Source organism: Lagopus muta, chromosome 12 (genome assembly GCF_023343835.1).
Source record: "Lagopus muta isolate bLagMut1 chromosome 12, bLagMut1 primary, whole genome shotgun sequence".
Lineage (NCBI taxonomy): Eukaryota > Metazoa > Chordata > Aves > Galliformes > Phasianidae > Lagopus > Lagopus muta.
In genome coordinates this window covers 5147117-5161108 of record NC_064444.1, presented here as the reverse complement: position 1 = coordinate 5161108, position 13992 = coordinate 5147117, and the positions used below count along the sequence as shown (strand labels likewise).

Here is a 13992-nt window from a genome sequence, read left to right as displayed (position 1 = left end):
AGAACTATGGAAGATGGTTCACAACAAAATCCACCTGGTTTCTGTGGCTCCTACAGATCAGAAGCTGTGATGGGTTCATTGAAAGGTTTGTCAAAATCTACTGACCTTTCAGGTTAACCCTGGGATGACTTGCATTATTGTTTAGCCAGCATATGAATGTAATCGGTGTGAATTTTCAGTGAGATGCTATGATTTTTTTTAAGTCCCATTCAGGTTTTGGGTTGTTTGAAACTCAAGTTAGACAAGAACTTAGGTGTGTAAGTGTGAATAATATGTGATGGGTCAGTGGTGGGACTGCATTATCTCAACAGTCTTTTCCAGCTTTATGATTCTATGCAGAAACTCCACAAAGTGAAACAGAGAGATTTCAGAGGGGATCAGTAACCAGAGCCTCCAAATGTTCCTCACTGTAACTCCTCTGTTACAGTGTTCAAGTCCCTGAACCCAGGTCCGTGCTACCCACATTGTGCAAAATGCCAAAAAAACAAACCACAACATCTCAAGTCATCGTCCCTAGAGGTGTTAAAGAAATGTGGAGACGTAGCACTGAGGGACGTGGATAATGGGCATGGTGGTGATGGGTTGATGATTGGACTAGACAATCTTAGTGGTCTTTTCCAATCTTAATGATTCTACGATTCTTTGGAAATTGCCCCAGGCCTGTAATACAGGGTGCAGTTTGGAAGAAGCAGCCTTTCCCCTGATGCTCTCTGCTGACAAAACTTCCTGCAATTTGTGTTCTATATAGCATAGGAGACTCTTAGCACACAGTGACTTAGCACACAGTGACTTGACATCTGGTATCTCGTCTCAAGGAAACCAACTCAATGTGATGCCAATATTTGTTTCTCCCTTATCACTCTGCACTGAATGACTGCAGAATATCCACCAGACGCCCGCAGGATGCAGCCAAAGCATCCCCAGGCTGGCCCGACTTGTGCACATGGGTTTCACTTTGGTGCAGCACCAACCAGAGGTGAACTTGCTTTGGTCTTGCTTTTGCACTAAGACAAGCAGCCAAGAGCACTCAGAGTGGCACTGTGTTCCACTGCATAGTGCACACAAGCACTGTAAGAACAGATACAGCACTACAGAAACACAGAAATGGGAGCACTTCTTCGAGTTGGCTCTTTCTTGTTAACCACCAGATATGATAAACTCCCAGCACTGCTGCTAATAAGCAAAGGAAAGGAAGCCAATCTTCTTTTATACTCTGACACACGGTGCAGTTTGGTTTCACTCAGAGGAGCAAACCTTTTTCCCTCATAGCAAGTATTATAAATAGGCACACTTCTTATCAGATCCTCTTGTTAATGTTTTTCATTAGAAAACCACGGTTAATTTTAGATAATTGTTGGAGATAATCTCAAATTTGTGTGTAATGTATGCCCTAGTTCTAAGAAAAACATGACATTGGGGAAGGTACTGCCTGCCTAACAGCTTTTCATTTACAATGCTGCTCTGAGATCTCTTGTTCTTGTCAAATGAATTCTAGTGTCTTAGACATTCAGACTCCTATCTCTCAAAGCAGATAAAATTTTAACTTGCTTAGTATTTATTGTCTTCTATATTTTGTAACAGCTTCTGAGCAGTGTGTTCAGGGACTGAGCACATGTCCTGCCAAACAAGAAGAAAAGGGTTTCCAAACAGTTTATGCCAGGATTTGCAATGGCATCTCTGACTCTTTAAGCTTTCCTGTGGGAGTCAATTTTACTTTATTTGACAGCAGTGGCATTTGCTGCCAGAAGAATAAAGACGACAGTTGTTTTAAAAAGCACGTGTGTCACCCTGCACTATCAAACAATCTGCTCAGCACTGCGAGAGATTTAAGATGAAACGAATAATATAAATTCCCAGGACCGGGGAGAAAAAGTGTTTCCAACACCAGAGGAGGTTCATCTACTGATAAGAAAGGATTAAAAGTGGTTTGCAAATATTACGTTAAGTCTTCTGGAAAGGACAAAGAGCAAAACCAAAATGTGATAAAAGTTTAAGGGGGGAAAAAAAAGCAGTGTGAGAAAAGGGAAAGAGTTACATTTCTCCTCATGCTTCTCAGACAACTAGGCAGGTTTCTCTTCTACAGCAGGTTCTGTTCAGAGCGTGGCCCTTCCAGTCCAGTCTGCTGTTCAGTAATTTGGAAGTATAATTGCCAAATGCTCCTTGAATAGCACTAAATATGTATAAAATGCAGTGTCACATGGCCTATGATACGAGACACCATTAAAAAAAAAAAAGGAAAACCAACCTCTGATCTTCCACTGTAAGGAAAGGAAAGGGGAGATAGAGGTGCAGCGATTTCTTTGGGATGCCAGTGGAAAGCCAGTAGGAAAGCAATGGGCTTGGATATCTTGATCTTTCTACTCTAACGTGGAGACATCTCTTCTCCGAGCAATGTTTACATTAGCAATCAGTGCTGAATGTTGCAAATATTTGGAGCCGAATTGTCTCAACATCTTGAAGGCTATGGACCTTGCATGTTGTGTTTTTCTGGGAAAATTAATGGAAAGACTGCTCCTTGGCAGACAGAAAAGCTGTGAAATCGGAACATCTTGCACGAAATTTCAGATGTGCCTTTAGGAAAAGCCAACTTCCTTCATGACCTGGCTCCTTCCCACTGGAGAGGTGACAAAGGTCAGGCAAAAAAAAAAAAAAAAGAAAAAGAAAAAGAAAACACAAGCCTACTTTTGACTTTGTGGGGAAAACTTAAACCCCATAAATTTCAGTAAATTTTGAGTTTTATTGTACAGTACTGGCATATTTCTAACAGCAAGTTTCTTAAACAAAGTTCAGCCCTGTTATTTTATCCTCTCTGTTTATGATATGTGTGAATAGAAACATATCCAAGTTTACAGCTGACAGCCTGACCAGAGTGTCAGCTAACCTAGAAGACTGCAGATTTTCAGGGCTGGCCCCATTTTTCACTCCTAGTGGTCCATAGAAATCCATAGCTTATAGATCTTAAGATATTAGAGAGCCTACAGTGTTTTCTCCCAGTGTTAATTGTATTTCAAACAAACACCTTTTACTCTCATACACATTCATAAAAAACACCTCATTTCTTCATGCTTCTTGGTGAGGGAGAATAAAATGAAAGCTGATAACCTCATTCATATACAACAGCTCTGCTAATAAGCCTCATTTCTTACCCTGCAATTCCAGTCTTGCACCTCAAATGAGCAGAAACTGCTGGTAAGATCAGAAGGTATACTATTTTTAATAGTGTGATACATTTAACTCGTTTTCACCTGTGATCAGAAGCCTTTCCACAAAGACTTAAAGAAGTTAAAAATTAATGTATGAATGACACAGATCAGCTAGCCTGCGGTGTCGCAGAACAAAACATTCTGCTTTTCAATGTGGATTATTCTTGTGGTTCCATTAGCAAATTAACAGATGAAGAGAAAATTAAAAAAAAAAAAAAAAAAAAAAAGGACCAACACAACATGAAAAGCACGCTTCGTGCTCATTTAAAAATGCCCATTAGATCATAATGTATCAACAGCAAAACAAAGCTTCCAGAAGAAGAAGCTGGTGGGCTTATATTAACTCACTGGTTCTGATGTCAGGGTAGGGCTCAGTAAGGCTCTTGGGATAAGCCATGCAATGAGTGAATCCTTCTCCATAAGGAACATTGTAAAACACACCAAAAAATGGCTCTATTTCCTGTTTTAGAACTTTAGGTGCTTATTTGACAGTAAGATAAGTTCGACCAGGATATCCATACTAAAAACCTCCAGGGTGAAATTTAACTCTGCATAGCTGATTAACCATTTAATAAACATGCTGGCAAAAAGGCTAACCCATTGTTTCTGCTCTTCTGTCCAAGGACAAGGATAAGGTTAGCTTTTAAGAGCTCATTTTGTTTGCTGAAGCATACCAAAAAGGATCATCTTATTAGAGAACTATCACAGGGAGGTTTATAACACCCATCTCTTGCCTGCACAGAAATCTGGTAACAAATAATACACTCACATTTAAACAATGCTCTTTCTTTTAAACTTCTACCAAGTGGCTTACTTGCAGAAATATGAGTGTGGATTCTTTCACCCTCTCCCCCCTTCCCTTTCAATCCCATGCTGAATTCAACTCCACCATAAGGGTGAACCAAGACCACAGACTTCGTCGGCGATCCGCTGTACTGATGGCATTGGCAGAGGCTCGTTTGTCACACTGGCTCCATAAGACATTTTCTTTAGCCAGCCTTCAGCTTGGCTTCCTAAACAGCTGTGAGATGATGCTAATGCTAGTGCACAGCTGGTTACAAGCTGCTCAGGGCTGCAGAGCAAAGCACCATAAAAATCTGCACCCAGACAACACTCTGGAGCTACCTACAGCCACCAGCCATGTGGCACAAGTCAGCATCTCATCATTCACCTCTAGTAGCACACAAATGACAATAACAAAAAAATGCATCCTACTTTCCAAGTGCAGCATAGCAGAGAGTGGTTTTGGCTTCATTGCTTTAAACAAGGCACTGATTAGCGTAATCAGCGAGCGATTAGCAAAGACAACTGGGTCACTGGGAGTTCAGCATGTGTATTGTTTGCCAGGAGGCACCAAAATGCTTCTGATCGGTGTGAGCACACATGCTGAGATGACTGTCCACCACAAGCATCCATTCGACAAACTTTGCTTGGGAAATCAGCTCATGCCCCCTAAAAATTTAAGTGTAAATATTGCAAAATAAGAGTTAGGATACTGGCTGGCTGAATAAAGTGTTATATGTTGTTAAATAGCTTCAGTATGTAACACATAATCAGGAACGTTCTGATATGACAACAAGCCATCTTTTCTTTTGCAAAGATTATTATAAACAAGCTCTACCACGTTGTTCCACAGCATAGGTACGACCATTTGGTATCAGATCTAGCACCAAAAAATCTCCAATAGCAGTTTGTACAAAGAACAAGTACACAGCAGCCCTCCTGAGCACGCACACTACAGCTCACATAAAACCATGGCTGACTTCAGCCAGCCTTCTAAATAAAATGGAAACACTTAAAAATAGGGCTAACTGCGTATCTGAGACAACTCCATTTTCTCCGTGTAACCCACTGCATTCAGTTCCTGCTAGACTAAAGCTACCCAGTGTAGGCTATAACTCGTCACTGGATATGTCTGAAATCTTGTTCTCAGTGTGTGGAGGCGGTGGAATGGATAAAGTCCCAGTTAAGGAGAGAGGGGGCAGGAAATCCCCAGTGACGGCATTTCTGCTATCTGGAAAAAAAAACAGATTTACATACCAATACATTTGTCCTTCCCTTGCTAAAATGGTGGATGCCTATTCCTGCCAAAAGAGGATTGTATTACATATACAAAAATGTTATTATTTTCAGGAGTTTCTTAGTTTTCTTAGCTAAAAAAACCCCATGCAAGGATCATAATCCTGAACCTGAAAATCCAGCAACCATGATACATCTACAGTAAAGATCCTTTCTCTTCCCTCTCCTTTCTCTTCACCTGCAGATGAGGAAAGCAGAATATTTTCAGGTACTATTTTCAATTGGCGTTCTCTGTGATCGGACTTTGGGCATCATTAGGGCTGAATAATAGCTGGGGTACATGTGTGTGTGAACATGTGCAATTTATACACAGAAACATGTGTCCACATATATATAAATAACATAACTAGTAGTGCCAGAAACTTGATCCTTAAGACTTCAGCTAAGGGCTTTACTACACTGCTCTGTAACAGCCTCTTAAGTGGTTTGCATTTTCAGATAATATAAATTTGAATGTCATCAGCCTCCTATTCGTTCTTTGAACTTGATTACTGTTGATTTTAACAAAGATTGCCATGCAAACTTCTAAAACACTTTTTTTTTTTTTTTTTAAACCTGGCAAAATATAAGGCAAAAAATTCCCTACGAATCTGACCTCTTTCTCTTGCAGAATCTCTTAATGGACTTTGTGAGGAAACATCTATTTGGTTACTACCATCAGTGACTGTTTTGAAGTAAATAAATTTATTAGAAAACATGTATGTACCAAGGCTAAGTTGAATCTAGAAGCTGGATGCTCTGAATTCAACTGGAGTTAAATCAGACCAGTGCAAATACAGGGAAATCCTCCAGCCAAGAGACAAAATATTTTTTTTGTTTCCAGTCTCTAGGACACTAAAAATATCTTGGCATGGCAACGCTATATAATACTTGAAGCCTGATATGACACAAAATAAAGTCTGGAGATGCTGTCCTGAAGACGTGTCTTTCATTGGCTCTGAATTTGATTCCCAATACTTGACAAACATGCATTTCACAGCAGGGTGACTGCACAGCCTTGCTTGGATAGGGAACTACTAGTGTAGGAAGTGCCCAGGTTACTACATTGCAAGAAATGTGCTGTCAAGATACTTCTGGTTCCACCCTCTCCCCTAATTCCTTTTTCCTTCTTAAGGGGCTGAAAGTGACAGAAAGCTAAGGGATGTCACTTGTGTATCTGTGAGAGAACACAGGGACAAGGCTGCTCCCATGAGGGTATCAGGAGACATTCTGATTTTGCCATCATCAGGCTGTTGAAATCCAATGTGTATAAAGAAACGTGACCTCAGATTACAACATGAAGCATAAGGAGATTTGCAGGAAATAAAGCAAATGGAGAAGAGAAAGATTTTTTTCCTTGCCAAAATCACACACATCCATAATGTCAGCACCAAGCCAGTGCCTGCCCAAAAAATAACACCTATGGGCTGAGGGAAAATATCACTATAATTATTATAGAATAATTAAATAAACATTACTTAACAAAAAAGCAGGATTAGAACAGCAAGGCTTCTCACCATAACCAGCGAAAACTGAGGTACAGAAGTTCTACTGTCAGCACAGACAGTACTTGAGGAGTGGCAAAAAACATAAGGAGTAAGCAGAGAAGGTTAAAAAAAGGTACAGCCCCAAAGGGTGCTTGCAGGAAGCTGCTTACCTCCGTTGCTTTACCAAACTCTCTTGATTTTGTCTTCAAATAGAAGTGGTTAAGATAAGCAATCAATCCCCTCCTCCTTTTTTTTTTTTTTTCAAACAAACCCACACTTATCTATCGTGGAATGAGGATAAAGATCAATAAAGCAACTTCTGCACAAACCATCTTTTACCCTTAAAGAGTATCAGCTGAGATGGGAAGAAGTGACAAATCCTTATCACCTGAGCGTGATGCCACACCATTAATTGCAAAACACCCACATCTTGTTGTCCACAAAATGGATGCAAGCTTTGAAGACATCTGGAGTACCATGCACAGCTTTGGACCTCATGATGTCAGAAGGACACAAAGTTATTAGACAGTGTCCAAAGGAGGGCTGGGAACATGGGGAACGGTCTGGAGGGAAGAATGGAGGAGTGGCTGAGGTCCCTGGGCTGAAGTCCCTGGGTTTGTTTGGCTCAGGGTAGAGGGGGGAAGCACTGAGCTCTGCTCTCTGGGGCCAGCAAGGTGGTCTAAGGGAATGACATGGAGCTTTATCATCCCTCAGCCTGCTCATTCAGATTTGCCTTGAGGATTTTGCCTGTTATTATAACAACAGCTCTAACATTATGACAGAGCAGAGCTACTAAGAAATACGGGCAGGGTATCAGTTTACAATGTGAGAAGTTCCTGTTCAAACAGAAAATGCAGTCCTCTTGGAAACTGGAAATTCCTATCATTTCCCAAATTGCACTGATGTACTGACAGTCATGTTTCCAGCCCATCAGGGTTAATGGGCTCTGCAAAATCCAAAGGCCAATTATATTCAGAGCACAACACAGCACTGACTATTATGTGGCAACTTAGCTGGTATCTAATTACTTTTGAGGAAAATGCATTGCAGAACAACATCAGTTTTCAAAGATTTAAGTTATTAAGGAAGATTAAGGAATTTCACTCTGGAAAAGAGACTTTACAGTGACCTAATTGAAGTTTTTAACATTCTCAAGGGAACTAATAAAAATTGGTTCATGCAAATTCTTCATACTTTCAAAGAACACGAACACAAGAGAACATTATCTAAAAAAATTAAGAAATTGAGATCAAAAAGAATTTAGAACAACAACAAAATGTAACAAAACAAAGAAATGCACAGAATAATTTGAATTAGAGGGGACTACTCTGCCAGGTCATTTAATCCACCCCCTCCTCCCCTTGAATCACAGAGGGATTGATTTCCTTATCCTCAAATAATCCCTAATAGATGGGTGTCTCGTTGAGCCAATGATGACAATTCCACAACCTCTCTTGGCAATCTGTACTTACAGAAGAATAAACATATTGAATAAATTATTAAAAAAGGCCACCGTGGGCAAGGAGAATCAATGAAATCAAGGGAGAACTTGTTAATATAGAGTGGGGACCGAAAGACAGGGAGTAAAAATAAGCTCATTAAATGAATGAAAGATGAAAATGGAGAAAAGGCACAGAATCTTGTGGTGTAATTTTTTACTCTTGTAATACTGTTTTCACTTACTATTTAAAGAAAAGAACGCCTACACATTTCTCTGAACACAAAGCAATTTCAAGAATGATCACATGAAAACTGCAGCTAGTGTACTGTCAGCCTCTGACAAAAGAAAATGAACAAAAGAAGTGCCCTGCAGTACATTCAGAACAACTTTCTTACCAACCAAGCCAACACATTTGCAGAAGAGAATTTCAGGTAGGTTCCTAACAAATACACTCACACACAGGAAAGCGCACACAGAAACAAAATACTTATATGTGAAAGTTGGGTTTTCAAGGGCACAAGGTATAAAATACATAAAGCTCCTTGTCCTTCACAATGTCAGCTTGTTGGGAATATTCACCTCTAAATGGTGAGGTCCCCAGCTACACATTCTGTGGCCTTAACACAAGATCTTTATGGCAGTGCTCTTAGGAGAAGGTAGTCAACAGAAAGCCAAGTGTTTTCCCTAAAGCTGTCACCTAAATATTTCCTGCAGAAACATAATCTTGCACTTTAGCTCGGGCTGCAGTCAAATTAAATTAAATGCCAGGACTATTCCCTACTGCTGGGGGTGGTCGTATTGGGAAGTAAAGTGAAGACCCTCATGCCATGTACTGCCAACAGCTGGAGATGGTCTTGCCTGTATTATTAGAAGAAAACCTCATCCGATTCTTTCATGGCTTTTCCAACACTGCCTTGAATGCGAAACCATTCAGAAGATGTAAGGGCAGCAGGAACACCTAGCGAGTTGCAGCGGGGCTGTTAGAGCCTTTGGAGGTGTTCTCACATGCTGCAAGTGGTGCAATGTGCTCCCACTGATCTCTGGGTGTAACTCAGATTCGTCACTTAAACTTTTACTTTGGGATGTCGCTGGCTGATGCGCTTGCATCAAAATTCCTGGAGGTGATTTGTTTTCTAGAATGGGGTCAAAACTCTCAGCTTCTCCTCCCTTCGTTAAAGTGCTCTTGTGAGGTTATTATTAGATGTATGTGTCTCCAGAAAGGAAAGAGAAGGATGTGGCTTGATTGCTTTTGCTCTGATGGATTGACTAATTGCTCATGGTTACATTTGACATTTGGATTATTTTCCTTTATGCATTTTGGGATTTTGGATTTTTAGTGGAGTTAGAGAGCTTCTGCTAGACAACGAATGTGGAACTAGAAATATTCACTGCCTACAAACTCCTAAATGAACGTGCTGTGATTCAAAAGGGGTTGAAATAAGCATCAAGCACTTCATTTGTTTTTTATACCCCTTTCAGATTTCCCAGATACTTAGGAAAGGATCTGAAATGCTTCTTTTCCCAGTTACACCTGAAACATTGGATCACTGTAATTCTTATTGTCATTCTCCATTTCCCCATAAGAATGCTTATTTTTCACAAGCCACACTTCTACACCTTCCTTGTTTACTCGGGTGACTATCCACAGCAGTTGGTCATATTCTCTTTATGGACTGCCCATGCAAGGTTGTTAAGTGACCTGCAAACTATAATTATATCTCCATAAACACCTTCTGTCAGTTTTGCTGTAAACGTTATTGATTCACATAATTACAAGACTGGACCTATTTCATTTTTAAAACTAGAAAAGAATCCCTGAAAAAGAAAACGAAACTGTGATTTGGGATTTTTTCTGCTAAGTTTACCTTCTATTTGATCAGGCTTTAGCTGTTCATTCACATGCAGCCCTTGCTGAGATTAGTTTATGTCTCTGCAATGGATGCAGACCAACTTTCTTGTTCCTGACAGGTAAAACTATACTTCCCCAGGCATTGAGTGCTTTCTCTCTCACATAATTTTATATTTCTGTTAACCCTTTTGCTTTCGAGATGTGAAGTTTAGCTCTGCCTTGAAATATATTTTGCATTGTACTTGGACTACTTACTAAAATCCAGTGACCTCATTTCAGACTAGGAGACATTGTGGGAAAAAGATGACAAAATATAAAGATTTTTTTATCCCACATTTATGTTCTCTTTTGCTTCTAATAAATATTTAAACAAAATTGAACTAATTTAACTTGAGGACTGTTCAAGCTCAACAGTCATTCGTTTATTGCAGTTACTTTCAGAGAATTTTTATCTTAAAAATCTTTGGCATCAAACCAGAAAACGTTCTAACTTTCTTCTCCTTTGTCTTTAAGCTTACAACTTGCTTGTGCAATTGTTGCATGAAAGTAATTTTACTTTTTTTTTTTTTTTTCTTATAGGAAAACAGATGGAGAAGAATTTATCTGCAGTGGGGATTTGCTGCATATAATTTATTTCACAGGATCAAGTAAAAGATAACTGTGAGCTCACACTAGCCAAGCTTCCAGAACTATATTGCTTCCAAATTGTATATATTTTTGAGATTAGAATTATGGAGAGATGTGGGTAGAGAGCCTTGGAGGCATTTTTCAGATTTCCATGAAGGCTATACTGTACATTCCTAGTGCTCCCCCCTGACTGGGTGTCTCCCACAAATACACTTCTAATTTATATTCTATTTACTAGCTTTCTGAAGCACTCAGTGTTGAAGGAACAGCCCAAGCACCTAAAAGAGCTGCTCACTTTTCCATGGTGGGCACGAAGTCATGTAAGTGCCATATACACCGATTATGTGAGCAGGATGGAAATTGCTCTGCCACAGGCGTGTTCCCGAGATACCATGTCTCAGTGGAAATTTTCTGGTATGTCCTATTGTTTTAGCATTACATTTTATTATTTTTTGTTAATACGGTAGGAGAATCACACTGCTTCCAGAACACGTTGATGCTAGTCAGGACGCTCTTGAGGCTAACAATGAGTCAGGACTCTGGACTCTTACCAAGCTTCTCTTCCATTGAGCTGTATTCTTTTTTCTTCCTCCTTAAGGAACTAGCTTTTATTGGCCTACTTAGCTTTGGATTAACTTACACCATACATTTCATGGCATATATATTCCAGTAAAAGCATACACAGTACCATGCAAATTAACCTCCTAATCAAGTTAAAAGGTTGACTGACATATATAGAGCAGTGTGGAAAAGAGGTTCCACATGATAACGTGATGGTTCACGTTATTTGCCTTGCAAACCAAACATCTACAGCGCACTCTGGAGTGATAAAACCAAATCATGCTCGTGAGTCAAAGGCTGAGAGTTGTAAGAGGAAGTCGTACAGTGAGCAGACCTCCCTCCCCATGTGTTTAACACAGTCAGGCACAACACTAACTTATGGAGGACAAGCAGCAGTTCTAAGGGAGAGAAGGAAAGGTCACTTCAACTGGGAAGAAGCTTTCTGTCAATGGCACAAAGGAACACAGAGGTTCAACTCCTGCTCATTTTCAGACTACCTTTTTAAAAATCTCCCTAGAAAGGGTCTAGGCAAAAGACAGCAGAAAGAAGCAATCACTGATGAGCACTGCTTGTGATAGGGGAATCTGGTCATTGATGTGCACGTCTTCTCTCATGCCAACAAGCTTGTCTATTAGAAAATGTCTGCATTATGGTAAAGGTATAGGATGAAATTCTGCCAGCACATACTTTATGAAAGTTTAAAGCCTCTCAAGCTACTTTAGTGCCATCAGTGCTGTGATAATTCTTCTGTCTCCCACACCTTCAACTGTTCTATTTCTCAGTAACAAATTTTAGTCCTATGGCTCCATTTGCTTTTCTTTGCTTTTTTTTTCTTCTGATCTAAGCAAAGGGTCACTGACTGCCTTAATCAAATCTCAGACAATAATGAAAAAGTAAAAGGCATTTACTTTTTTTTACATTTAACAGACTAACTATCCCCCATGCTGACTGGCATATGATTTTTCTCAAAGAGCAAAACTCCAGTAAGATCTGAATAGTTCAGTTCAGGAAGAAAGAGAGGCCAAATATCTTTCTAATCACAAACCTTTGCCCCATGGGGTCTGAATTCTTGCTTTAAGGATCACATCAGAAGATTTATGAAGTCTACTGCTTTGTTCCCATTTTTAGGAGGCACTCCAAGTCGCACTGCAGTCAATAGGAGTCCTTTCACTGACACGATCGGACTCTGGAGCAGGTCCATAGAGAATGTCACTTTTCTATGATAAAAAGAGAACTGTGCTGAACATGCTCAGCATTTCCACTGATGCTCACATCGAGCGGAAAGTGTTTCTTTCTAGATGAGTGATCATTCTGCACAGTCTGTAGAAACACTAACCAGACACAGCACTTGCCCAGCTTGTCTTCCTGTTACTCAGAGGAAGGCACTGCAGTGCTATACATCCAGCTTTAAGAATCAGATAAACTTGGATCTCACACTGCTGAGGATAAAGAGACTAAAATGAAGGCAGATTTCATTTCATCAAACAATCAGTCTTCATAAACCGAAGCTCTGAAGAGTTTAACACAAGTTATTATAATATTTATTTAGAGTTTACCATCCTTTGTAGTCCAAATACATGGTCCTTCATTATGTTAGTTTTCTAGGTGTGAAATCAGATTTGAGATATGCTTCAAAACTCTGGCACCCAAGACCCCAGAGACACTTTGGATGTGATGGATTGTGGGAATACAAGTAAAACTATTCAGAGCAGAAGCTGTAGAGCAAGATAAACAGCATGAGAACCAAGGACACCTCTAGAAGAAGAAAGAACGTCTCACGGCTTTGATTGGATAAGCGCCCATGTGAACGGTTGAAGAGTGTTTTGTAGAATGCTCTGTTGACATGTAAAGGTAGATGGGAAAGTTGTTGGGGTGGATGCGAAAGCTAGAAAAATAAAACCTGTGAAGGTATATAAGTGATGTGAGAACTTGTAATAAACGATTTGGATCATTTGCATCTGAGTCCGTGCATCAGATGCTGCAATGGAGAGGAGAGGAGAGGAGAGGAGAGGAGAGGAGAGGAGAGGAGAGGAGAGGAGAGGAGAGGAGAGGAGAGGAGAGGAGAGGAGAGGAGAGGAGAGGAGAGGAGAGGAGAGGAGAGGAGAGGAGAGGAGAGGAGAGGAGAGGAGAGAATTGGAAGGGGCCTACAAAGATCATCCAGTCCAACTGTCTGACCACTTCAGAGATAACCAAAAGTTAAAGCATGTTATTGAGAGCACTATCCAAATGTCTCTTGAACTCTGACAGCCAAGGGGCATCAACCTCCTCTCTAGAAAGCCTGTTCCAGCGCTCAACCACCCTTGTGGCAAATTAATTTCTTCTAATGCCCAGCCTAACCTTTCTTGGCACAGCTCTGTGCCATTCCCATCCTGTCAACAGTTTCCAGGAGCATAGCCCGGCATCTCTCTCGGCTTTCTCTCAGGGAGCTGAAGAGAGCTTCTCTTCTTCAGACTGGACAGCCCCAGTCACCTCAGCTTCTTCTCACAGGACTTGCCTTCCAGCCATGCTACAGTTCTGTTGCCCTCCTCAGTGTGCTTCCAAGTACCTTCATATCCTTTCTAGATTGCAGAGCCCAGAGCTGCACACAATATTCAAGGTGAGGCCATACCAACACTAAATACTGTAGGAGCAGAATCATCTCTTTTGACTGGCTGGCTTTGCTGTGTTTGATGCATCACGTACTTCAGACATAAGGAATAAAGATGTATTCCCTTCAGTGTTAGCTCACAGTCATAATTACTCAAGTCTTATGACAAAATTTTACCT

At 40.4% G+C, this 13992-nt stretch overlaps 1 long non-coding RNA gene across 2 annotated transcripts in view; it reads right to left on the bottom strand.

The window, feature by feature from the left end:
- LOC125699472 (uncharacterized) overlaps positions 1 to 13992 on the bottom strand; it is a 280743-nt gene that overhangs the window by 43220 nt on the left and 223531 nt on the right. The window lies entirely within an intron of this gene.